Below are 27,380 nucleotides of genomic sequence, written 5' to 3' on the forward strand. Positions count from 1 at the left end.
CGATTTCTGTTGTAAAAAAGTTACGACCTTTTACATTTCACCAGCAAACGTTTCGGTAACCTTTTAAATCACATTTAATACGTGAGAATGAAAAGTGTAACGGCATTTTAAAAAGTATGTAGGACAAAAACGACCCGCTTTTTAGTTTACAGCCCGACTGTTTCAAACAAAACTACTTGTGAAGGTTTTTGTGCTATGAAATGACGTCATTATATACTCCACTATTCACTCCGCTGGAACGATGGCGCCCATCTATCCTATGCCTCTTTGCCCGACAAATACGGAACCCTAACGAAATATTTTGTTACTCATATTTCTACAAAAACTTTAAGTACGAACACTGTCTTTTATGAGTTTTTTATAGAGATATTATGTTTGATGGTATTGTTGATATCGTATAGCTTTCAAAGACAATCAAGTAATGTAATTTAGCTAGTTGGAGAGCCAAAGGATTAATGGATCAGATACATGGATAATTTTACTTTGCACATTAAAACCGTCATATTGGTATAAATTCTAATTATATACCTTGTACTAAGGTCGGTTGAAGGAACCAATCAATCCTCCCCCATATAACTCTGCATAGGCCGCCACTCGGCGCGCCGCACATCTACTTCTTTTAGATTCTAGAAGCCCACCAACTATCCTAACTTGCTGGTAAATCTTGCTAGTCCTTCTCTTTAGGAAAGACATTCCGAACCAGTGGTAAATTCAATGACGATTCAAAGGCACTTGTGAAAGTTTATTTAAATATAAGATCTTTCTATTTTAATAAAACCCAATTATGTGATTAATCAAAAGGTTGTGACCCTCCGTAATGTGGAAGAGGATAATGCCCCAAAGAACGTGATTCAAGATGTCAATCAACATCAATACAGCAAGCAAAATCCCATATATTGATTACAATTGAGTTACTCTCGGCTTCTCGGCTTAATCAACCTCGTCCGTATGTTAATGTCGAGTTTCACACCTCCGAGATCACTCAGAGGTTTGACGGCACCCGTCCTTTGGGAGATCGCTTTATATTGGAATGACAAATGCGATTGGTTTATTTGATACCTGACTACATAACTACAGTTTGCATGTGGTAGGTGCGGATCGTCAATTTGAGCCGTCTTTGCCTAATCGCCTCGCTTAATTGCAGGAAGTTGTATACCTACACTACTAGCGCAACACAAAAACTAATCAAGTGCGTGTGATAACAGGCATATAACGTAGGGTTCCGTAGTCATGCTAATTGCTAAAACTTCGGTAGTTATTAAGGTGCCCACGCACTTGAACTGAACTGCAGCTGAACTGCGCGTCGCGTCAGCGCCCCGCACGATATTCTCACCAGCCGCGACGCGCGTACGTCACTGCCGTGCGGCGCTGCTGGAGAAAATATCGTGCGGGGCGCTGACGCGACGCGCAGTTCAGCTGCAGTTCAGTTCGAGTGCGTGGGCACCTTTATATTTCGTTTCGCTCGTTTCCGCTTGATTCGAAACGCACCCTATTTATTAAATAATCAAATTATTAAGGCGATGCCATTATGTATTATTACACGTTGTGAAATAATTTAATTCTGTAAAGCTCGTATGACGGCAGTGACAGTGAATGCAGTAGTATTATATGGCGTCCGTAATGACTTCATGGACGCAGCAATAGACGTTGTAGTGGTTGTAATACGGGTCCTCCTTTGAAAAACAAGACTAAAACACGTCCCACTGCAGTAGGTACATTCCGCGCTTTGTGAATCTTTTTTTTTTAATCTAATATTTTTAAGGGGCTTTTATAGGTGTCCTATATGCCAGCCCCATCGGTACAATCTAAATTAAAATTAAACTAGGTATACATAGGCTGCACTAAAAGTATCGGGAATGGAATATTTCCACTGTCCCTATCATATTAAAATCTTTTTAATTGAAAACTCCTTGGTTTTAAAAATCGAATTAGGTGTAAAAAAGTTGTTTTCCCGATGGATACCGCATTTGCTCTGTAAAGAGCAAAAAGCGGCTCGCGTTACTTGGTGCGTCAGAACTCTCGAAAGATTCCACGCAGGATCCTCAAATGCTGTGTACAACATCGTATTAGGTGACGAATCCTGGATATACGCGTACGAACCCGAAACAAAAAACCAGTCACGAGTTTGGGTGTTCGAAAATGAGTTAAAGCCAACAGAAATTGTTCGTTCACGAAGTGTTGCAAAAAAAATGGTGGCCACGTTTGTCTCCAAAACCGGCCATGTTGCGACTATTCCTCTTGAGAGACAAAGAACGGTTAATGCAGAATGGTATGCTAGCATTTGTTTGCCACAGGTCGTTTCTGAACTCCGTAAAGAGAACTGCAACAGCCGCATCATCCTCCATCACGACAATGCGAGTTCTCACACCGCGCACAGAACAAAAGAGTTTTTAGAGCAAGAAAACATAGAATTATTAGACCATCCGCCGTACAGCCCCGACCTAAGCCCTAATGATTTCTGTACTTTCCCTAAAATAAAGAATACATTGCGTGGTCAGAGATTTTCATCACCTGAAGAAGCTGTGGACGCCTACAAAACGGCCATTTTGGGGACCCCAACTTCCGAATGGAATGGTTGCTTCAATGATTGGTTCCATGGTATGGAAAAATGTGTCAAATTTCGCGGAGAATACTTCGAAAAGCAATAAATACATTTTTAAATAGTAATGTTGTGTCACTTCCTTGATTCCCGTCAGTGCCGCCCTCGTATACATAAAACTACAACAGTTTGAGATTTTTTTGTTCTACAACTTCTGGTTGTCTCTGCCGTCACGCATCTACATTGATATCTAAGGAATCTACACCTCATATCTCTGTTCGCATCTCTAATATCACGCAATGGTGTGACTGGGCCTTAGGCACGTTATCATTGACCAATCAGACCGTCATTGGTCAATAATTTGATCCGCTCCGCTCGAATCCGCTTCAATCGAAACGTACCTTTAACTCATTGTAAAGAAAACAATAGTCTATGTATAGGCTTGCGCGTTAATTACAATGTATTACGAAGAACGTATAATTTACGGCGCGCCGTAGCAATTTGTCTACCTGTATGTTTATCTATTAACTTATTACCGATCCATCCTTTTAACCGATTTTGAGGAAAATGGCATCATAAACTAATAATTAATTAATAATAATAATATTAATGTGATGACTTACAGATGCTCCAAAGCGTGGTTGCTAAGCTAACAGCAGCTAGGTAATAAGGCTCAGGGTTACTAGATGGGCGATAGAGAGACCTATGCTCTGAGTAGGTATCCTTACGCAATCAAATCACAAATGACGAGTCACGAAACTGAAGAGAGAGCACAAAGCTTGAAGAATCGATAGATGATGGGGGTCCCAAGGTGCTTGAATATAGACCACTCACCAGAATACACAGTGTTTGAAGAACCCCCACTAGGTGGACGGCGATCTCAAGTCAGCAGTGGACACCTATTGATTAAGACGACTAGATAACAACGAAATAGGTAAAAAGGGTGATTATAATTTATACAGTGATTGATATTGAATAGATAAATGATGTTTTAATAAGTAGTACAAACGATCTCTATTATGCACAGTAGTACCTACTGATAATAAAATTGATTGGTACAGGTATTACAGATACCTATTTCAATAGAAATTTCAATTTACTGTTTATTATTATGAAATTGAAATGTTGTATGGTAATAGAATAATAATAAAGTTTAAAATGTAGTTAAAATAGATAGAGAAAATAGTAGTATGTATAAATAAATGTGACACAAATATGCAAATAAAACTCATTCGAGGCTGACTTTGAATGTATTGCAAAATCTTTTATTTACCGATACGTATAGGTACCCATTTCTCAGTAAAATTGGACCTAAATAAGAATCCCTATCGTTCGCTGTCCCGACCTACTTATGATTCATGTATTAGATTACAATTATAATTGGGTTGGCACGTATTATTCTAAAGGCTGACATGTATGTAATTTTATAAAAGTCCCTAAATAAGATAAAGAAAATAATAATAATGTACCTACAATACACAAAATTATCATTAAAAAAATATGGGCAAACTTAAATCGGTATTCCTCTGACCCTATTTATAATTAGGTACGAGGGAGGAAATCATTATAATTTACTAGCTGATACCCGCGACTTCGTTCGCGTGGATGTAGGTTTTTTAAAATTCCCGTGGGAACTCTTTGATTTCCGGGATAAAAAGTAGCCTATGTGCTAATCCAGGGTATAATCTATCTCCATTCTCAGCCCAATCCGTCCAGTAGTATGGCGTGAAGGAGTAACAAACATACACACACACACACACACACACACACACACACACACACACACACACACACACACATACAAACTTTTTCCTTTATAATATTAGTGTGATCTACCATTAAGGTGCAAGGCACACCTAGAGAGTGGAGTGGAGCCGAAATGCAGTGTTTTTGATGACAACCAGTCCAGTGGCTTGGGACAGCACACAATAGGGATTTTTATTTAAGTATCAAAAAACCTCTGAGCCTAGACTCCAATTCACTCCATATGTGTGTTTTGAACTAGGCGGAACTCAATAAAATTAATGCATACCTACTGTAAAATCTAATGACCTAGAAAGTCAAATCTTAATCCGTGATACGGGGTTTCCATAAATATTCAGTGTCGTTATTTCACCTCGGCTGCCGATCCTGTGAAGAGCGGAGTCTGTGTTTATGTTTACAGGGAGAAGCGCCCAGCTGAGTACCCCCCTCGCTCCCCTCCACCCCCCGCGCCTCTCGCCCCTGCGGAAAATCGATAGCGCTGTGAGCGCCGCAGAATTCTCTGCGAATGCCTGAGTGACAAAACAGACTTACACGGTTTGATACTTGCCATTTACCTTCGGCCTTACGCTCAATTTCGTAATAGGCAATCGTTACCCGATCGAAAGTTCATGGTTAATTGAGTTTTCCAATTGTACTATATTTCTGCGTAACTACCTAATTTACCCATTATTGACTTAACGAAATTGTTTGTTCAGTCATAATTGTAAACTGTTAAGACATATTATTATTATAATTTATACCTGACTCATACGGCTTTGCCAGGTTGGAATAACAAAATGTTATGTAGGTAAGTATTTACCTATAATATATTATGTAGGAATATTCATCGACCGTATGTCAAATCTGTTCAGCACTCTTTTAGATTAGGTCTTTCAAACAGTGATAAGTAGAGTGCTGTGCTTACCTAATTCGACCTAGCTGATGCCCGTGTCTTCGCCTGCGTGAATTCAGGATTTTTAAATCCCCTGGGAAGTCTTCAATTTTCCGGCACAAAAATAGCCCATACTTATTTGTTCCCGAGCTGTATATTAAAGCTATCTCTGTACCCGTCTACATCAGTTAGCTGTTAGATTGTCTTCAACAAAGCGTATTTTACTTATACTTAAGTTAAAAATGTTTTTTGTATGTGTTATAAAAGAATTGGTAAAAATCTTTGTAAACGAAAAGACTGAACATCACCGTAAAATATTCTTTATCATTTTAACAGCTTCTATTAAATTAAGGCGTTATAATATAAGTACACAGGTACTTTGTATTATTACCTTTTGGATGTAAGCTGTGAACGCTACGCATCAAAGACCAGTGACGGCCGTCAAAGGATTCCATATTATTTGCGTTTGAATAGGTGCGGTGGAATTTGAGATCTCATATTCCAAATACATGCGAATATTTTGTGTGGAAATCAAACTAAGCAGAATATTGTCTGCTTACATTGAGATAATGATATTTATTGAAATTTAAAAGGGCATGTTATTACTGAGAGTATTTGCATCAAGCAGACATTTTCCTTGAAAACCATTTCTCATCTTACACGACTAATTTAGACAATTCGCTCAACTGGTTGCAGGGCAACGTTACCCAGCTATCCTTGATTTTGAAACGATTTACGAAATGTTGCACTCATATTATTTTACAGTATTTAGTAAAGGAGGAATGTAGGATTGCAAGTAGTGAACGCTATTTGATATTCATTAAAAAACCTACCTACTTTGATTCGAGTAGGTAATGATAATTCAATAATTGGGAAATATAAGCTTTGGTTATAATATGGCACTCGCAAAACTATGAATTTAAGCTATATACTTGCAATAATATTATATATACTATCTGTATGTACCTACTCGTAGAATTTCTTCAATTTTATGGTCTCCAAGTACTAATGTTATATTTGTTAAACCATTAACACGTCTTGTGCAAACATTCTGGCAAATAAAAAAGATTGGTTTTTTTTACTTTGCTGTAGGTATGTAATTTATTATTATCATCATCATTGAAGAAGTAGGTAGTCTAAAGAGTATGAAAACCATAATTTACACTTTAAATATATATTTTAAAGTGGTATAAATCCATTCACCTAGTTACTGGATATATGCAAGCACTATTTCCGTGCAATATCAAGATATTTAAGTGCACAGCCGTAACTCGAGATTTCGCTCGGTATAAATCTTTCGAACGAGATGAATTCCTTGGACTGCGAAATGATAATATAAAATATTCATTTCCTTCGAATTGCAAGCATCTATATTTTATATTGCCCACTTTTATAACCACATATTCTAATGTTACTTGATTTTAATAGTAGTTCTTTTTACTCCTTAGGTAATACTTAGCTAAAACATAGTTAGAAATAGGTAAGTAGGTACGACCACAAGACAATAAGTCGAATACACGTCCATTATTATGGATTTGTGTCAGTGACCATTCGGAAGAGTCATTCAAAAGTTCTATCAAAATGTGATAAATGTGATAAATCTTAGAACTGAGAGCGAGCGTTTGGAACCCTCTCAGCTTTAGTTTTAAGTTTACGTAATTAATTATCACCATTACCTACATCTTACAAATTCAACAACTGAGCATCAAAAAGTGTACCATTGTACCCAATTTGAATAAATGATTCTGAAAAATTAATATTCCAATTTATACTATACCGCATTATACAAATTACTACCTACTGTTCTTGAACTTTATATTAACAACACAATATAAAATAATTGTAATTTATTATACATACCAAGAGATAATAAAACCAAAGAGTAAGAACATACCTGAAACAAAAACAGTCAATAGTCACTAATAGGCCAAAATAATAAACTATTCATTATGTGACAAAAATTAATACAAAATAGGTCACGTGCGTGGCCAGGGATCGATTAACAGATGCGCATCTCTAACTTTTCTAAGGGTACCTAAATTACTGAATTCCAAATGGTAGTAAGTACTACGTAAATATTACACTACCTATAGGTATATTTAATATTATTATTTATAATGTACATTATAAATGATTTTTATGAGAATTTTTGATTAAAAACCTCACTATAAAGAATAAAACATTTTTTTACATTGTTATGCAGGAACATCATTACATTGCTACAATAGTAATTCAAAACTAACAACTGCGCGTACTGTGGTTTAATTACGCAGAAAAAATATAATTATCTACTTACAATTTTTTTTTACCCAAGCTTTTTTTATTCAGGTTGAAAGGAGATAAAAGAGAGTTGTATATAATATGTACAACTACCTACCCTTATATAATAAAGAATAAGCTTGTACGTTATACTCCTATATCCTTTTAATGTTTGGTGCATACGTGAGCTGCACTGCGATCAGTGGCGTGTAGCTCCGAGAGGTATAAAAGCACTGCTTACCCAAATTCCATTCCAAACCATTCCAGTTCAATGTTCATTTTTCAACAGGCCAATCAATGAATAAGTAACTTAATCGATGAATGCATAGTTTAGCTTCGAAATCTGTGCACGCTACTGACTGCAACCGTGCAAAACTAGCTTTTGCCCTTGTGGATTGTAAGTTTATGTCAAAGTGGAAAATTAGTGAAATAGTTGAGAAGTAAAGAATTAAAAAACAAAATATATTAGGCACACCTACACATTCGGAATTCTAATTTTGATAGGTACAAAGGTACGAATTTAGTAAAAAAATATTTGCCACGGCTTTGTTATCAATCTTATCGCTGAGCACTCTATCATGGTGAAAATAAGATGCAATGGGCTAACTTTACTTTTCCTTGACCAATAATTCTTCATTACTCAATTAGTTTACTTTTGATAATCACAAAAAACATACTTATTTTTGCGTGTCCCAAACATACGAGTATTTTTTTAGATCGACTCGATTTATCCCTGTTAAAAGCTTTTATATTATCTGCGTAACCGATCCGCTATGAAGTACTAAAATTACGCGTACAAAGGTCGAGGAACTTTGAGTAAATCCAGGAAGATTATTATTAGAATATTTCGTAAAAGCCTTACAATATTCATGGTTCATGGTTACCTACTTGCTACGGTTGGCACTCTCAACTGAAGAGTTGCGGTCTCTTTTGCAGAAGAGTAATTATAACGAAAACTAGTTCCATTCTTTGCGTTTTACTTCACAAGGACAAAATTGATAGAGGTTTTTAGAATACTTATATTATTTTATTGATAGTAGGTAGGTTCACTATCAATTACTCAAACCAAATAAAAATATTTCACACACATAATTTACAAAGAAATCACTTTTTTTTAATTTATTGGTCTAAGGTAGGGGTCTCCAAACCACGGCCCGCGCGCCAAATCCGGCCCGCCAGCGCCACCAATTCGGCCCGCGACAGCTTCAAACTAGTGTCATCTATCTGGCCCGCGACAGCCAATTTCTTATTGTTGTTACTATTGCTGTGATAAGTTGAAGAAGAAAACACATAATGATAATTACCTACTCGGTTTTATTTAATTGCAAGGTAAAACTTACCACAGATATGATGACACAAAAACTTAACTGAAGTATCTAAGCTTAAGCATATTAATAACTAGTAAATAACGTTAAGTAATTGAAGTAATTGAAATGCAAAAAAAGCGCATATTTGCTTAGAACGCGCACTTTGCGACTAGTCTAGCTAGAAATATAGTTAAGGGCAGAAAAATTTAAACTGTTTTGACCCTTGGAACATACTGACAAAATGATTATGGCCCTCAGGCTTCAAAGTTTGGAGGCCCCTGGGCTAAGGATTTTAGTTATTTTCAATCTTATACAATAGCGAAAGTCTATAAAGGACTATTCCATATAAAAATATTTTTGCGATATTTCACAGCAAATATCTGTCAGGTAGTCGTATGTATATTTTTTACCATTAAAAACCTTGGACATTTTTTTATTAAAATGAGGCGAGAGACTAGTTGCACTTCGCGGTCGATAGGTAGGTAGGTCCTAGGTACCTACCTACTACTTCCTAGTTTGAGTTGAGTGGTTTCCTTGCGAAGTGAAAAGTGTAATAAGTTTCTGAACTAAAACAATATAAGTTTTTTCTTTGTTTTATGAAAATTGAAAGTTTGTTATAAACAAATCCTTGTTTAGAATTTTCTTATTTTGCCTTGTTTTATACCGTCATATTTTTGTAATAAGGTTTATACAAACATTGCTACACATACTTTACTATGGGTACATAATATATAAAAAAGACTTGTCCTGGCTGATGGATTGAACTATCAACGCACAGCCTGCACCGCTGAGGTCAAAAACTTGAAATTTTGAAAACAAGTTACATGGTTATGACGTATTGGAAACTAAGAAATGAGTTTTAGGAATTCCAACCCTAACAAATAAAGCCCCAAAATAGAGGATGATTTGTATAAAAGTTCATCATTTTAAAGCTATATCTTCCTAAAAAAAATCTGTAGGTAATTGGACTTTCGGGAAAAAATAAACGGAACACGTGTTTCAGGATTTCTGAAAATTCCACTAATTAAATTATTTATAATTGTCTATGACACTCACAGCATAGCACCGATATCAGCCTTCGGAATATTCTACCTGCAAAAGATCCATTAGATTTTGTGCGTTAATATCGACTGACCTAGGTCAGTCAAACTGCGAGCTCGAGGCCGTTTTTGCCCAGGTGTGTCCTTGCAGATAGTCCTTCTTGCCTGTATTACTCGTATGAGGCTAAAAGGCCAAGGTCTCGTATCACCTTTGGAAGTGATATATTCATGCTTATACGTATTTTTTAAATTTAATCCTTCTTTTGGCCCCCTAGAGACATTACACTCGTCTCAGACGAAACGCCATTAAGAAATTCATAGGTACATAGCGCGCAACCTAGGCCCATAAAAAACCTAATCCCAGAATGTTTAAGACTAAAATATTTGAAACTAGCGACTTGCTCCGACTTCGCACTGATCATCTATTACTACCGCGGACTTTTATTATAACTTTTTGAGAGGAACATACTGTACATTGTTATGGTGTAACTTTAACTATTTACGTAGCGCCGTGGAAATTTTCAGATGAGTTTTCCGACTTTCGACTCCGAGTAGCAGGTTGTTTTCACAAAATATTCAAAAATTATATCTTATAATCTCCTAAAATAATTCCTCTTTCTATTGATGAAAACCGTAAGAAAATCCGTACGTACATACGCTAAGTGTCTAAGATAAGCCTGAACAAACACGAAGCTAGCCTAGTATTCAAATTGAATTGAATTACTTTCATGCACTATGTCTAATGGCAAAAATGCCAATTTTTTCAGGAGCAATAGGTAGGTACCTACTTAGGTACATATTTTTTTCAATATTATAATCCTTTTTTATTTAACATAAAATGAAACACTGGAACGTATTCCACACAGCCAAGGACGTCATTAAAGCAATTTCACGAATTCTTAATATTATTCAAGCTATGTTCAAGCTGTAGCGAGTCGCGGTCGACACTCCCGGGTCGAGTGCAGCGGTCTCATTACGAAATGTATAATAACTGTTTGAAACTAAAACAATACAAGTTTTTCTCTGTTTTACGTAAGCCACGTTTCTAATAATACATTTAAGAGGATACTTGTCAACAAGCCCCCGTCGATTTCCTACGTATGATATTATTGTTCTTATCTCTATTTGCCCTGGTTCGTGCATTCTCGGTTCCTAGATCGGTACATTTGTGATATCCAATTCAAATTGCTGTGATTGGCTGAATTTACCATGTTCTTGCTGCGACAGTGAGTTTGAGCCACTAGCGGAACAATGTTAGCCGGTCAGAAATGATTGCAATTAGTCAACCTGTTTGACGTCCGTGTTCTGTTTTCGATTACAAAAAAGCAAAAATTGTTGTTGCAATCATCAATTTTAGCAAATAGTGAAAGAGAGTCGGCCAATCAGAGGTCACAACTACCGCCACACTTTCTGTCAAACTTTGGCAGTAGGCCTGCCGAGTAATGAAAACAAATTTTTCATTCTGTCTAGGTGTAGGGTAGGTGTAGGGTTGCCACCTACCTCTTTTAGATTTACAGGCTACCACCATCAAAAATACGGGGTTTAGATTTGTTTACGGGAGACATTGTTTCTTATATATTGTTGTATTATTGTATTGTTTATTATTGTATTTGAAGAAATAGGCGGTGGTTCTCTCTGAAAGCTTATTTAGATATTTCAGTTTATTTGTATGTTTTGTATTTTTTCTCTGTATGTTGCCGGGTCTTGATCGGTGAACTGTGTTTGCAATGTGGTTTTAAATAAAAGATTATTTATTTATTTCAATAGCTTTTAAAAACTCTTCATTTTGTAAAACAAAATGCATGTTAACTTAAAATTACATTTAACTTGTAATTCCACCTTCAAAGTATCAATACCATGGCCGTAGCCAGGAATTGATTTCGGGAGAGGTTTTATCAGGGCCGGAACTGAATCCTGTCATGAGGAAAAATACGTTCGCTCAACTTTATGGGCTAATTACCTGGTTAGTTGAATTTCGCCTTTCAATTTGATAGTGGAATAAAATACAACAATGAAAAAGCGCAGCGCAGTGAGCGTAAGTGTTTTTGGTTCAATACAGAAAAAAATAAGTGAAAGGGAAACGAGTTTAGCCATAGCAAGATACTTCTTTACCAAAATTTTGATACTTACTATTCAGAGGTAACTTGCACCCCAGAAACGAACATAAGCTTTTTATCCCGGAAAATCCCCCACGGAATTTTTAAAAACCTAAATTCATGCAGACGAAATTGCGGGGCATACACCAAGTAATACAAATTCAAAACGCGAGTGAAGCGAGCGCGAAATGTTTGATATATTTCCAAAAAAAATTGGTAAGCAAATGCAAGAAATAGTGTAAGTATTATTTTAGGTTTAGGTTTTTGACGGTCTCCCAGACGCAGTGGCCATTTCTCTGGTCTGGTGGGAGGCTTGGGTCATGGCTAGTTATATGGTTAGTATGGCCCTACCGGCCAAGAAATTAGACTGCACTATTACCACTAGGAGAGATTAAAGTCAAGGGCTAACTTGTATAAAAAAAGGCTTAGATCCTAAAACCAACCTCCGCCTCTTTGGCTACGGCCATGATCAAAATCGAGTGGGTTTCGGCTACGCAGGTATTATTCTACGCATTGTCGCACAAGGAAAATATGTATTCTTTCTACTGGACATAACGTCAGCGTTTGGTTTCGCAAGCCAGCCCGGCTGATTTTGTGAAAAACCGGCCAAGTGCGAGTCAGACTCACGCACCGAGGGTTCCGTATTCGGGTATTTTTTTTCGACATTTTACACAAGAAATCAAAACTGTTATGCATTAAAAAAAATATGCATAAAAATAAATAAAAATCTGTCTTAGAATGTACTGGTAAAGTCCTTTCATATAATAACCCACTTGATTTAATATTTAGTTACTGTGAAAATTGAAAATACTAATATTTGTTCATGAACACATGACAGACGAAGAGACGGACAGACGGACAGATGGACAGACAGACAGACGGACAGACGGAAAGACAGACAGACGGACAGACAGACAGACAGCGAATTGATCCTATTTCCTTTTTGCTTTTGAGGTACGGAACCCTAAAAATATTTAGTTTTATTTGCCTCATATTTTATTTTCATAATTACGGGTTTCTGTATCCTGAAATACCAACCAGTAACCAGTAAAATACGGGGCCTCTGGCAACCCTACTCGGAAATCACTGTCACATTCAAGTAAATGTCAAATATTTTGTTTTCGATTACAGAAAGCTGCATCAATCATTATTAAAATATTTTATTTGTTGTGATTGGCTGAATTTTTGAGTTTCAGCCAATAAACAGACTGTTTGCCAATTAAACGTCATAACAATATAAATGCCAGAAAGTTTAACCAAATAAAACAAACTTAATGAGAACTTAGTGAGAATGCAAACGGCACACAATTTATAATACATATTATGTTAGTCGTATATAATAGATATTATAGTAGTCGTTCACTTTGGTAATAGTCAGATTGTCATCAGTAAAATTGATATTGGTTGATGTATCGTAAATTAGGTATTGTTTCGGTGACAAATATTTTTATAATCTATTTATCTTTGAACAGAATGGAATAGAATGAAATGGAATGGAATACAATGATTAATTTTTATTCCTGTAAACTTTTAGGTAAACTTCAAAGTGTTTTTGAATGGTCAGAAAAATTTACCACTGGTTCGGAATGCCGTTCCTACGTTTCTAGGGTTTCGTACCTCAAAACGAAAAACAGAACTCTTATAGGATCACTTTGTTGTCTATCTCTCTGTCTGTCGAGTGTGTCAAGAAAACCTCTAGGGTACTTCCCGTTGACTCAAAACCATGAAATTTGGCAGGTAACCTAACTGCGTAATTTTGGCTAGTTTTTTTAATCGATAAAGAAAGTTCGCGACATTGTTCAATAAAAAATTTGGATTCCAACTCCTCAATCCTGATGTTGCAGGGGACCTGACTACTAAAGCTAATGGGATTTAAAAAGTGTTGATTATTAATTGATATTGAAGGTATCTATACCAAGTAAATACTTTGTCGTTGACCTCAACCCTGATGCTGTAAGAATTGCATTCCTAAATCCTGGTGATCCCTCGGGATTTGAAAAGGATCATCCGTTTAAATGTTCTTACGTGATACAGAAACAAGTTGCATCCCGGGGACGGGCTATTACGGAGAGGCAACTTTTGTTCTGGGAAATGAAAGGATCGGGATTTTCAAAAACCTAAATCCACGCGAGCAAAGCTGTGGGCATTAGCTAGTTGTAAATATATTTAAAAGCTACTATAAGATAATAAATAAGGTACTTATTTCCTTATATTTTTATTGTATGGCAGCGCGCGGTTTTAAATTATAAATTGCACGTCCTGTCCTTTTCTGTAATACATTTTTTTCTCAATATCTATCGCTTTATCTCATAGCAAGAGTCCGTAAGACATAATACAGTGAATATAGGCAAAATATACAATTTTTGCAGTTTCCACGTCAGTACCTGTCGAATTTTTCTAACAGTGTAAGCAGCAGAGTTGAGTTTACCATCAAGTGTTGATATGTGGGTGTTCCATAGAAGCTTTGCATCTAACGTTATACCGAGAAACACGGGGTTCTCCTTTATTTTCAACATATGATTATTAATCAATGAATTTATGTCATTTAAGGTCCTGGTATTGGGCAGTGTGAATTGAACACACTTAGATTTCTTTGCATTTGGAATTGATTTGGAAGTAAATTGTTAGCAATAAATCAGAGAGTGACCTGTGATATGGCATTACATATAGTATACATTGTCAAAAATTATAATATTAAAGCTGTGCGTATTGCGTGAGGAATTGCGTATTGCGTGAGGAATAGGTGCAACTTGCAGGGTTTGATGCATGCGCTATTGCCAGCAAACATGAGACATATTTTTATCTACAGGCAACGTCTGAGTAGGTAACGCATACGTCTAACGCAAGTTGAAATGTACCAGTGTATTTAGTTAGACCTATCGACAAGTTTAGAGTCGGGTGTAGTTTAAATGTGGCCCGTGTGTTTAGACCAGTTTAGACTGTCAGTTCCGCCCCCCGTCACCGTCGGGGGTTGGTCGTCCCCCGCACCTCGCCACCCCTCTTGCAGAAATCGGGACAGCACGAAATTTTCAAGATTTCTGGGTGTAATTTCTGGTTTTCGTAGTTCCAACATAATTATAACAATATAAAATATATAACGATAATTTTTTTACTGCATGATATTCATTAAATTTTCTAGGTCTGTGGTTTTTCCAAATTTCATTAAATTGCTTCGTTGTCTAGAAAAACGAGCACAAAGTTGGGCCTTTTTTTAAAGAAAAATACAAATCTTTGAACCCCTGTAATTTTAAAACTACATATTTTTAGAAAAATCTAAAACACCACAGACACAGATATTAGTTTCTAGACTATGTCTGCAAAATTTCATGGACTTTGGTTGCTTAATATTCAAATGAAATGGGAACTACGATTGTATGGAGTAAGTGACGGAGAGAGCTCTGTTAAACCAATTTCATTAATCAAATTGTTCACACTTGATAAATTCACACACCTTTGAGAAAATTATGTAGAACTCTTCAGCATACAGGTTTTCTCACGATGTTTTTCTTCACCGTTAAAACAAGTCATATTTTAATCACTTAAATTATTTAAACATAGTATCAAAAACTCAAAGGTTTGGCAGACATTCCAATACCTAAAAGTCTATCTACCTAACGCTTAGTAAAACGAGAAGCTTTCAACTTTTAAAACTTTAAATTTTCTCTACATTATAGCCTTGGCCTTTGACACTATGAAGTAGTTAATAGGTAGGTACCTTATTCTGCTCTTTGTGGTTTTAAGATCACGTTTTGTTTGGTCAGATTTAATGAGCTTTATATGAGCAATAACATAAATTACTAAGTAGATGATGCCCGCGCCTTCATCCACGTGGACTTAGGTTTTTTTAAAACCCGTAGGAACTCTTTGATTTTTCCGGGATAAAAAGTAGCTTATGTCCGTCCCCTATATGCACTCTCAGCATAAATGGTAATCGCGTTTTAAGTCTATGATTTCACGACCAAAAAAGTTCTAAATTGTGGCCGAAGTTTATCGATAACCGAAGGGTCCTCAGCTAACTCAAAGATGTCATAAATCTTCATCACGAAAAATCAAAAACAATGTTGTACCTTCAAGTAAAGTACGCTTTTAGAGAAATCCATCTTGCAACTGAGTTATTGACCAGTATACCTACTAATAATTAGCTAAGTGTATTTTATTGTATCTATTTTACTAAGTATTATAAAGTCATGCAAAAACGACTTAAGAGGGGTCTCTCCGTTACTCATCTTGCTTAAGAGGGCTCTCTCCGTCACTCGTTTCATACAATCGTAGTTCCAATTTCATTTGAATATTAAACAACCAAAGTCCATGAAATTTTGCAGACATATTCTAGAAACTAATATCTATGTCTGTGGTTTTCCAGATTTCTGTTAAAATATTCGGTTTCAAAGTTACGCGGTCTTAAGAATTTTCATACAAATCTTTGAGCCCCTGTAATTTTAAATCTACATATTTTTAGAAAAATCAAAAACACCACAGACACAGATATTAGTTTCTAGAATATGTCTGCAAAATTTCATGGACTTTGGTTGCTTAACATTAAAATGAAATTGGAACTACGATTGTATGAAACGAGTGACGGAGAGAGCCATGTTAATGCCCTTTTTTGTGTTTCTATAAGATTTTTTCTTAAACATTTATCCATTCTATTATGAAAAAACACATGGCTGAGTATATAGGTTAATCGTACTCTATAAATTTGAGAAGTCAGCAAACAACTCTGTCCTCTTACTGTATATCATTTTACTGACAAAAACTCCTTAATCGTGGCAAAACTTCAGAGATAGCCAAAAGGTCCTTGGCCTAAGCCGGACTTGTGTAATAAATCTTTATCACAAAACACTAAACAATGTATTTTTAGGAGAAGGCTGTTACTCAGACAATCCATCTTGCTTTGAAAGAACGTTGTATTTGTAACCTGCAAAAACCTCAATAGATCCTAGCGGGTTTCCTCCAATTGGTTATTGAAGAAAACTCTTAACCCACTAAGCGACATTTTATGATTTATTTAAATACAAAAAAAAATTAGTAACATTTTATTTTATTTTATCCATACTAATATTATAAATGCGAAAGTGCGTCTACCTGGCATGTTTTCACGGTCCATTCATTAAAATGATTTTCATGAAAGCTACAGAGTTCGCTTGCATCCCGAGAGGCTACATTTTGTCCCGGAAAATCAGAGTTCCCACGTGATTTTTAAAATACCGAAACTTACGCGATGCCGCAGATATCATCTAGTTTCCTATATATAGATAGTAAAACCAGAAACCCAATCTAATTCAAATAGGAGTTCCCGATCGAATAGTTTTCCGATGTAACATCAAAATACATTAATATCTTTTTGCGTTCTTTTGAGAAAAAGGGTTGACATTTTTATAAGGCCCATAGTATAGGTATCCTTTAGCTGGACAAATTTTATTTCTGGCGATCCATTTCCTGAAATTTCGCTGTCCCTAATTCCAATATATTGACTTTATCTTAAGATATTGAAGGAAAACATTCGTGTTCCTTTTAATATTAGACTTACACACATTGCAATGGATTTGCCTAAGAGTAATAGTGACAACGAATCGAACCCGGGACTTCGCACTTATGGTGGTGGAGGTGGTGGTCACCTCACCACTGCGTCCTTCATCGTTGTTACATTTGTAAAATACAGAAAACAGAGAATATACACAAAGAAAGAGATTAAAAGAGAAAGAGAGTGACTAGAGAAAGAAACATGGCTTAGAACTTTGGTTAACATACAATGTAATAATCATTGCACATTAATCTTTGTGCGTTCTTCGAAGAAATGCGGTAGAGAATATTATTTCCTTTACGTTTTGGGACTATTTAGGTACCGTTAGTTATTCAAATTGCTCATGATCAAAAGGAAAAAATATATCCTCGTGAGTTATTGACGACATAAAGCAGTTCCTTTATTCACCCGTATTATAACCGGTTATTATGATAAACGGGCCAAAAGACTAACTTTACATAGGTAATATATCCTTTTTGTGCGTATTTATCCGTCTTCAGTTTCATTAGGATTGATAACGGACCAAATGCTTGGCCCTAAAAGAAAGCCTAACGCAATCTAAGCAATTTTTATGCCTACGTATAAAAGGGTTTTATTATTTTCTGCAGTCTCATTATTTGTACGTCACCACATTCGATATAACTACTATTATTGCTCCGAAAAGAACTTTTGAATTTTCCTATATCTAATACATATCATTACGACATATTTTTCTTGCCTTGCATGGAAAAAAAAATACTTTGTATCTACTAGGTAAGGCTGTCACGGCATTTATACTATAAATATATTAGACCCATATTATAAATGCGAAAATATGTTTATTTCTTGGTTTATTGGTTTGTACTTCAAACACACCGCAACGGAGCAACAACAGATTGGCGTGACTTTTGCAGACCTGGTGACGTAGGCTACTTTTTATGCCAGAAAAGAGTTCCCACAGTGTTTTACTTATCTATCTTTAAACACAGTTTTGTAAGCCAAAAATATAGGTCGAAATCATATTAATAGAAAACACCTTTTTTAGAGAATTCCCTAGTGCCGCAGTATTCACACATAAAACGTTCCTAACACGTGACGAACTTACGAAGGAGGTAATTTGCCAAACGTCTTGGACCCTTACGAGTTACGAGGAGTACTGTACGTCATGTTGTCTCGTCTCCCTCACATATCTCAATTGAACCTTAGATCAGGATGAATTGGACGGATTTCGGAAAAGTTTTTTCAATAATGCCCCAGTAATAGGTTGACCATTTAATATCTGTGACCTATACATCTGTGTCTGTGGCTAATAATAGATTTGTGAACTACTAGTATATTACTTATACTACTTATATTAACTATATTGAAGTAATAATACGTACCTACCTAATATCTGTGGATAAGGTTAAAGTTTGGGTTCTATGACAAAATCCTTGTTATTTTTAACCGTAGCAACTCTATCATATTCGGTCTACACAGTCGGTTCTTATCCGAATGTTTGTACAGCCTTCCATCCTAAGAGCTGATTTATTTCACAACATGCACGAACCGGGCCGTGTCGCGGGTATCTAGGTATACCTACAATATAATATCTGCGCACGGCTAGCACACAGGCCAGGCGCTATCTAGCATGAATTACTTCATACCAGCTTCATACAATGTGGCTATTCTGTTATACACAATCTCTTAACTAAATTGACAGGTCTAAACCTAGCGCTATCCTTTTGTCTCTAGTGCTATTTACTAGCTGATGCCTGCGACTTTGGTTCCGTGGATATTTTAAAAATCCCGTGGGAACTCATTGATTTTCCGCGATAAAACGTAGCCTGTGTTTTAATCCAGGGTATTAATCTATCTCCATCCCTTTCAGCCAACTCCGTCCAGTAAGTAGTTTTTGCGTGACATACATCCATACATACATACAAACTTTCGCGTTTATAATATTAGTAGGATACTTGTCATTTTAGTTGAATTATATAGAAGATTATGTACCTACAATTATGTTAGTATTGCTTTTCACCATGCTCCGTCCGGAGTCTGGATTATTGTAAAATATAAACACATTCTTATTTTGTGACCCTGAATAGAATAGAATAGATTTTTATTCAAATAAACTTTTACAAGTGCTTTTGAATCGTCAAATAATTTACCACTGGTTCGGATGATGTACCTAATTATAACTAACACAATTATTTGTACTTGGTTTATGAAGGAGACCAGTATCACTACGTTTCTGCTATATATAAATTTGAATAGTTATAAATGTCGAAACTTATAGCTGTAAACCAAAAAGAAAAAGAAGTCACCTAGGTATATTAAAGAAAAAACGAATATAACATTTTGGAATTAAGAAAATTTTAAGTAAATTAACTAATAAAAATCCATGCACTTTAACTAGTTACAATAAAAACCTAATTATAATTTACATCTCCATCGCATCTTCATATTCGCCAGCGATAGAGTTCTGCGAGAACACTTCTGTATTCAAGTGAATACCCCATCCCCCACTGGAGGGGTCGACGCCCCCGCACCCTACAGGCGACCCTTTGAAAAACAACGACATACCTTTAATGAGACAACTAGATATCGGTGACATTCTTGTACGTTTTCTTCCAAGGGAATTCTTCCCAATTTTTTCACCTATCTCCAATAATAATAATATGTAACAATAAAAAGCCGGCCAAGTGCGAGTCGGACTCGCGCACTGAGGGTTCCTTACTCGGGTATTTTTTCCAACATTTTGCACGATAAATCAAAAACTATTTATTATAAATAAAAATAAATAAAAATCTGTTTGAGAATGTACAAGTAAAGCCCTTTCATATGATACCCCACTTGGTATAGTTATCTTACTTTGAAAATTGAAACACATTTTAAATTTTTTTAATGATGTAACCACAAATTTGTGGTTTTCAGATTTACTCTTGTATCTATGCTATTAGACCTACCTACCTGCTAAATTTCATGATTCTAGGACAACGGGAAGTACCCTATAGGTTTCTTGACAGACTTGACGGACAGACAGACAGACAACGAAGTGATCCTATAAGGGTTCCGTTTTTCCTTTTGGGTATATTAAATGTCTGAAAAGATGCACATGACTGTATGCGTGTGTGTTTAAAAGTACAATCAAAATACGTCTGCTTTTAAAGTACTTAAAGAGACGATCTCTATTAATATTATTATAACTTGTATTAGTAGAGGTTTTATTATATGAACCTATAAGTACATAGTACTTCATTATTATTATAGCTTGCTACTAAAGCACGTTGATCAAAGGTTAATTACAATGTTATGACAATGAAAATACTCTACACTGAAATTAATTACAATTGCCATTGTAATATAATATTATTACGCACCTGCTATTCATTTGCAACTATTCAGATTTGAACGAAACAAAAACATAACAGCAAATAATGTTTATTTTATTTAACTTTTGGAGTTGTTGCGACGTCTATTTTTTTAAAAGAAAACTCGATTTTAAGCAAACCTGTTCATGATATTTTAAACCAAGACTTATTCCTAAAGATAAACTACAAATTGTATCTAGATGAAAAATTCTTAAATCTTACTTCGAGACTTGACCTCGTTATGAAATTAAGCTTCAGACGCAGACACAGCGGTGTCTTAAAGCAAAGTACTTATTATACATTATTATCTTTGTATACCGGCTACAAAACCTAGAGATATTATATTCCATACTTGTTTACTACGTTTAATGACAACATAAATTATTTTTAACCCCCGACCCAAAAAGAGGAGTGTTATAAGTTTGACGTGTGTGTCTGTGTATCTGTCTGTGGCATTGTAGCTCCTAAACTACTGAACCGATTTTCATTTAGTTTTTTTTGTTTGAAAGGTGGCTTGATCGAGAGTGTTCTTAGCTATAATCCAAGAAAATCGGTTCAGCCGTTTGAAAGTTATCAGCTCTTTTCTAGTTCTTATTGTAACCTTCACTTGTCGGGGGTGTTATAAATTTTTAATTTACACTTGTAGGTGAAACTGAGTGATTTGGCTATTAAAATGTAGGTATGTTAGTAATTTTACTGACGACACTCGATTTCCAGTTCTGAAAAATGCACTGCACTCGCGGCTCCTATGCCTTCTGTGAGCTTTGCGGCTATGTGTAAAACAATTAGTTATGGAAAGCGCACTTGGAAATTAAAGAAAAAATGGAGCGCACTTATGTAGAATGAGATATTTAGAAGTCTGACATACAGACAGATAGACACACCGATAGATATTCTCCCTTTTTTGCTCCTATTGAATATTGTAAATAAAATCCATAATTTAAAACGTTTATTTTGCGGAATTCCCATGATATATAGGAGGAAGATCGAGTTTCTATTCCAATATAATGTCAGAGGTACGAACCCTTCTCATTGTATTCCAGACAAAACCTATTACCGTTGAACTTTTAAGTCTTCAACTTAAAGCTATGTATTAGATAGAAGTCTTACATAAAAGCTCGAAAAAGACAGCTTGACCTCGTTATAAAAGTTAGCGTGAGACGCCGGCACAGCGGTGTATTAAAGCCGAGTAGGTACATACCTCAAGCCTCAAACCTCTTAACGGCTTATGATTTGGTACAGAAACTCGTGTATTCAAGTTTGGTAGAAATTTTAAAAGCAAACCATGAATGGACCTTGAACAAGCCTTGAACATTGTTGGTGCCTATCATACAATACTTACTTATAGTCAACTAATTAACATTGAAATCGAGTAGCCACCTAATATTTTTATGGTGTTGAATTAGGATACAGTATATTATTTTATTTTTTTAACAGAGTTATTAACAGTTATTACTATTGAACATGTAATAGTCGGGTTGAGTCATTTTGCGAGACAATTTCTCTAGAAATGCGACAACTTTTTGCCTTTAAGTACAAACCTTTAAGTACCTACAACACCTAAAGTTTAAGAAAACCTATAATCTATAAAATGGAGAAATGGAAATCAACAGTTATAGTTATTTATACAACATTTTTGTCGATGTCTCCTTTAGCTAAGATCAAGACATTTAATTTTAACAAAAAACATAAAAGAATAAAATAAGTAGGCTACTTAAATGAAATTTTTCACATAGCAAAATTTAGAAAACCGTTTAAAAAGGAAACAAAAATTTGGATTGTCTCTACCGAGTTGGCACAAACACATACATTACAGTCTGGTATTGTTGCTACAAATACTAACGTCCTATTTTTCGCCTTCCTTCACATTTTCTCCCTATTTCCCTCCCTCTGTACAAGCTGTTTTGAATGTAATTCATTGAATTTTCAACGCATTTTTGTCAGCTCTAAAAAGATAAAAAATCTCTTTGAACGAAGCCAATGATATGTTAACGTTTGAAAGACGGTATCCGTATCATTCAAAATAGAGGACTGTCTAAAAGTCACATTTTCATTTTCACTCCATTCTTTATGTCAAAAGAAAATTTCTTAAGATTTCTCTTCACAAAAGAAAAGCAAAAATGAAATAATCTGCTATCAAATTTTTCTTTAAACGTATTGAAACTCAGACTCATGTTATACCCACCATTGAACAAACTCAAAAATATTTATTATTATACCTCTGTAAGGGTAGGTAGTTATGTTTCTCGGAAATTCCGGAAATTCTTTCCTTGAAAAAATGCAATTTAATCACGGCCCCGCTTACTTTAACTAGGTGATTTTATTGCAAAATTTTAATCCTTAATTTGTACATTAAAATAATATATTTAAAATCATAAAATCTTCCTTATTATATTCTTGCGTGCAGAGCTGAAATACTTTACATCGATTACAATGAAGCGAATGCAAGTGGACACATTAAAGGAAGTCGTTACAGTGTTATATGGACCATCGGAATAGTCAGTCTCGCTCGTATAAATTTAATAGCTTCTGCAGTTATGGAAAGGAAACATGTTTCATTTTTAATAGCATGACAATACATGCATCTAGGATCGCCATCCGTTAGAGATTATCCGAACGCTAGCAGGTCATGGCCGCAGGAGTAGCAAGACCCCCTCAGATGCAAGAGATGCATTTTTTAACCCCCGACCAAAAAAGAGGGGTGTTATAAGTTTAACGTGTGTATCTGTGTATCTACGTAACTGTGTATCTATGTATCTGTGTATCTGTCTGTGACATGGTAGCTCCTAAACGAATGAACCGATTTTAATTTAGTTTTTTCTGTTTGAAAGGTGTCTTGATCGAGAGTGTTCTTCGCTATAATCGAAGAAAATCGGTTCAGCCGTTTGAAAGTTATTAGCTTTTTTCTAGTTTTCTTATAGAGGTTTTTGTGTCGGGCTTTTTAAATTTTAAGTTATCAATACTGAAAATGTGAGTGACAACAGTATAGCATCCTGCGTGCCGTAAGACTAGGGTGACAACATCAGTATTTATTCTATGCAAGCGAATCTTTATGATTTTCAATATAGGTATTAGCAATCTTGCAGTTTATTCCGTGATAACGCTGGGCTAATACTGACAAAAATCCAATCTTAACTATTTGTGGCCCGACCTGGGAATCGAACCTAGGACCTCGTCATCCGCAGTCGAATATGCTAACCACTAGACCCACTAGATAGTTAGTCGTATATATAATAGGTATATTAAACCATATATATTATTATATTACTCTCTCTGTTTCTCTTCACAGAAGTAAACCCTACGCTCACCGCGAAATGTCTGGTACAATATGCAAACTCTTTTTTTTGAAGTTGTAACTATCTAGGTGCCGTGTCACACAAACTAAAACGTGACCCAGATAAATATTACACGTATGTATGTATCAATGTACAAATAGGTTACTGCACAGTGCCTATCTGTTGCTTTCTATATACGAATAAAGGATTTAGTATAGAGAAGGATATTTATTCAGGTGACCTATTCCGTACCAGGCTTACATTATGATGATATTATGTATGTCGTACATTTCGTTGTACATTCACTCTTCCTAACTAAGAATAGGTATTTCGCCACATCGAAACTGCTTCTCTATCTTCTGTTCTTATCTTCTCTAGGGAAATAGTATGAAACAACATCACAATCCCAGTTTGAATGTGCTCTTTAACCTTTGAACTTTTTAGTTGTTTTATAGATACGTTAAATATTGTTTACCTAGTCTATAGAAATAAGCCCACGGTACGGTAGAAGCGAGTTTTTAAAATTCGGAAATAGACTCAAAAATATCTGGATATTTACCTAAAATATCTATCTAGAAAATCTAAATTTAAAAATCAGTCAAGTGCGTGTCAGACTCGCATATGAAGGGTTCCGAACTATCATACAAGAAATAACACGTTTTAATTTTTTTTATTTTCATGGCGGCCATGTTGAAATTTTTTATTATTTGTTCTTATAGCGGCAAAAAAAAACACATTCTCTGAAAATTTCAGCTCTCTACCTATTACGTTCACGAGACACAGCCCGCTGACAGATAGACCGACGGACAGACGGACAGCGCAGGCTTAGTAATAGAGTCTTGTTGGCACCCTTCGAGTACGGAATCCTAATAAGAAGCTGCACTTCGACGCTCCTCGACTCCGTCAGTAAGCGTTACACTGAACGAAGACCCTTGAAAAGATTATAATATTTTCATACCATATTTTCATTTAAAAAAAAAAGCTCAAAAAAGCCGTGGGTCAAAAATAAATCTTCAAGCAACCCTTTTTCAAACAAGGCGAACAATCAAAAATGTCCTTGTCAACAATAATGATTTATGGCCGTGTAGAATAGAAAAGCTGGAGCCTGAAAAGCTCAGAGGCGATACTTGTCCAACATGCTACCCGTTCCGTTCCTTCCGTTTGGACAATAAAGGATTTTTGGGTAAAATGTACCTACTCCTACTACAGTAGTATTTTTTTCATACTTAATTGGTTTCCCGAAAACGGCTCTAATGATTAGGAAGAAATAAAATTTTGTTACTTTTCATTCACTTTCACACGTAAGGAATTCAGGCATAACACCAAAAAAAAGAAAAGAGAGACAAAATATTTCACAAAAAATATCATTAGGTATTTTTCATTTGCAAGTAAAATGGTACCACTGGTTTGCTTTTTAAATTTTAAATATGGATTTAATTCGTCTAGCTTTTATAACTATTATAATATTTACATTCCTCAATCTAATTCTCATAATACAATTCTCTTTCTCATATTATTATGGTAGAACAATGCCCACAAGACTATTAGAATACAGTCACCTAAACAAGAACTCCAAACTTGACTATTCCATATTATTATAATAAAATGTAGGTACCTACTTATTAATCAACATAATCAAATTTAATAAAACCACTAATTCCCCTTATCAAGAGAGCAATCTTAAGAAAAAGGCTATCGAACGGGACGCAATAAAATTAGGGTTATTCTCGAGCATTGGACCCAGTGAAAGCGACATGAGGGAGTTATTCGAGTCGCTTTTCGACCTACTTTCCTCCCTTTCAACCCTACCACGACGCGACGGGACAAACTTGGAACCTGACTATTGCGGCGTTTGTACGCTTAGAGCCAGCGGGTGAGATAACTCACGCTTCGATGGAAAAAGGGTTGAGTATAAAATCAGAATGGATGCTGAAGAAATGGGAGCGATCGATAACAAAGATGCTGATAGCCTCCTTCGTGAGCGGGATCACAATTAGTGGCGAGGTAACGCGGTTACCGGCAAGTGATTGATGCTTTACGTATCTTCGTCTTGGCGAGAAATGTACCTACAGATAACTCCCGTCTGTAATTGCTGTTTGCTATAACTTTTGAGCTGGTTATTATAATATTTGAAACAGAAACAGACTTACACCTAGACATTATTATCATTACGTTCATTTATTTCATCTTCTTCTAAATATAGCAGTTATACTAGCTGATGCCGGCGACTTCGTCTACGTGGATTTAGGTTTTTCAAAATCACGTGAGAACTCTTTGATTTTCCGGGATAAAAAGTAGCCTGTTTTAATCTAGGGTATGATCTATTTCCGTTCTTTTCAGCCCAATCCGTCCAGTAGTTTTTGCGTGAAATACTAACAAGCATACACACAGACATCCATACATCCATACATACAAACTTTCGTTTTTATAATATTAGTGTGATTAGTGTGATATAAGGAAAAGTTGACTGACTGACTGAGCTATCAACGCATAGCTCAAATTACTGAACGGATCGGGCTAGGCCTGCAGATGTACATATTACAACGTAGACATCCACTAAGGAAGGATTTTTGAAAATTTTTAAAAGAGAATAGGAGATAACGCTCTACAAATTTGACTAAAGTAGGTATGTTAGATTTACGTCTTCACTGTAGGTACAGTCATATTATGTAACATAATAATATTATGTATACATGCAATACGTACACAGGGTCCTGATAAGTAAATGTGTCGTATAAATATTATGTGAGGCATATAATAATATATGGAAGTTATATTTACTTCTGTAACGTTGAACGTTATTTTAAACCTGACAGTTTTTCACCTGAGAAATATCATAAACGTACCCATTAGAGATACACAACATACTGAAAATAAGTTCAAGAATCAAGAAAGACGAAGCTTTTTTTAATTTTACATTTTAGTCAAAGTTGATACTTACTCGATGCTTACTCGTGTTCAAAGGAAAAGCCAAGAAAGAACTTTTCATTCGGAGACAAAAGGCGCGGAGACCCGGGGCAATTTGTCTCAAACTCGAAGATTTAAGAACTCCCAAAACCGTTTAGATGAATTCGATTTTACTAGTACATGATCGAAAATGGCGTCGTCGGCAACTCTCCTGCGACTTATTACGAGTGTAAAGGTTGTTTTCAATGGAAAAAGTCGTAACAAACACTTTTAAGATCCAATCACAAACTTTTGAGGTTGGATCTGTTTACGTAAACAACAAAGATATGACAGTAATATTTAACCTGGAAATTTTAAGTAAGTATGTATTTAGTAAAAAAACAATATTATAATCCGCTTATCTGCTTTATACAATATATTGGCTTAGGTACAACTTTTGAACTTCGTCATGGATTTAAATGCAATT

General features: G+C 35.5%; 1 protein-coding gene and 2 long non-coding RNA genes across 4 annotated transcripts in view; 2 read left to right on the forward strand and 1 right to left on the reverse strand.

Moving 5' to 3' along the window:
• LOC123871922 (inactive rhomboid protein 1) overlaps positions 1–27,380 on the reverse strand; it is a 145,481-nt gene that overhangs the window by 91,474 nt on the left and 26,627 nt on the right. The window lies entirely within an intron of this gene.
• The window catches only part of LOC123871934, a 218,907-nt gene that overhangs the window by 73,392 nt on the left and 118,135 nt on the right, over positions 1–27,380 (forward strand). The gene's annotated exons all lie outside the window — the stretch shown is intronic.
• Positions 8,656–8,977, forward strand: LOC123871932. Its single transcript, XR_006797380.1, has 2 exons — positions 8,656–8,706; positions 8,923–8,977. It is a non-coding gene; the product is annotated as an uncharacterized LOC123871932 (long non-coding RNA).

This window comes from Maniola jurtina, chromosome 14 (genome assembly GCF_905333055.1).
Source record: "Maniola jurtina chromosome 14, ilManJurt1.1, whole genome shotgun sequence".
Classification (NCBI taxonomy): domain Eukaryota; kingdom Metazoa; phylum Arthropoda; class Insecta; order Lepidoptera; family Nymphalidae; genus Maniola; species Maniola jurtina.